Below are 1371 nucleotides of genomic sequence, written 5' to 3' on the forward strand. Positions count from 1 at the left end.
AAAGACTTCTTTAACCTCTACTCATATCTCCATTGCTGACAGAATGACACAAATCCTTCAGAGTGCTAGTTCTGAATTGCTGATGTAATTATCATATTGTAATTTTTTTCCTATTTGGCCTTCATACTAGACAACCCTAAGGCTGGGGACTATGCTTTATTCCTTTATTCTGTGGGCCCCAGTGAGAGTCTGGATATTATGTATCTTATAAATTTGAAATGAGTGAACAAAGGGGTGCCACCTACTTAAATATGATGATTCTCAAGTCAGCATTTGGCAAGTGATAGGTTGCAATCAATTCTTGCTTTGAATTCTCTAATGAACATTTAAAGAGGTGGCTCTTCCACTTTGGTAATTAAATGTGGGTTTGTGTATTTTGGATTCCATAGGGTCAAAAGGCAGTTAGCATTCTGTGATGAAATTCTGAGGGCCTGTCTTAAGGAGTCACCCAGGCAGAAGCCAGTCCACAGGGCTGCTTGCTTCCTCAGGTCATGCCAGCTAGGCTTATAAAGAATGTTTTGATAACCACCACCACAACAAAACAAAACAAAAAACCCCCTAAAACCAAAAGCCAAAACAGAATCAGAAAATCTCTGAAAGCCTAGCACTAAAAGTGACTGACTTCTGCCACACTCTATTGACCAAAAAAGTCACAGAGTCAGTCACCTTCAATACAAAGGGGATCTGTACAGGAGGCAAACCAAGGGCCTGGTACATTGGGAGCCACTTCTTCCACTTTGAGAGAAAAGACAGCATTCAGGTGTTTAGATTTATTTACGTTCACCACTAGTCACGCCATCTCTCTGTGGGAGGATTTAGCACAAGGCTACTTTCTGAAGCCAGGTTGAGTACCAGGTTGGATTGCTGTAATAACGACAGCACACTCTGGTGCCCTTAGAGTAGGGAAGGAATATATATTAGCATACATATATATGAAATATTCCTTTTGAACAACTAGGAAAGCAGCTCCCTGGGGGCAGAATCAGATAATTGTTGGAGACATGATTAGAGTAGAGGGCATCCCTCATAAGAGTTTATAAGAAAAGATGAGATCCAAAAGAGCCTTTGAGGAAGAGGAGCCAGCAACCTGCGGGGCTCGTCCAACAGAAAAATTTCGGGTTTGGTAGGTCTAGAATAAAGTGCAGGCATCTTTGTATTTAATAAGCATCTCAGAATAGTGTGAGGGAAACTATATTCTGAAAAATACTCAAAGATTAAAGAGAAAGTAAGAAGTGGAGTAACAAGGTAACTTCCTCAACTCTCTTGTTAACCAGCTTCTTGAAAAAAGATAGGGTAAGAGCTTAGAGAGCAGAGGTGAGGAGAAATGTTGGTTTGGTATTTAGGGATGAGTGTATATATGTGTGTGTGTGT

The sequence above is a fragment of the Otolemur garnettii genome, unplaced genomic scaffold (assembly GCF_000181295.1).
Source record: "Otolemur garnettii isolate 467f Iridium unplaced genomic scaffold, OtoGar3 scaffold00129, whole genome shotgun sequence".
Classification (NCBI taxonomy): Eukaryota; Metazoa; Chordata; class Mammalia; order Primates; family Galagidae; genus Otolemur; species Otolemur garnettii.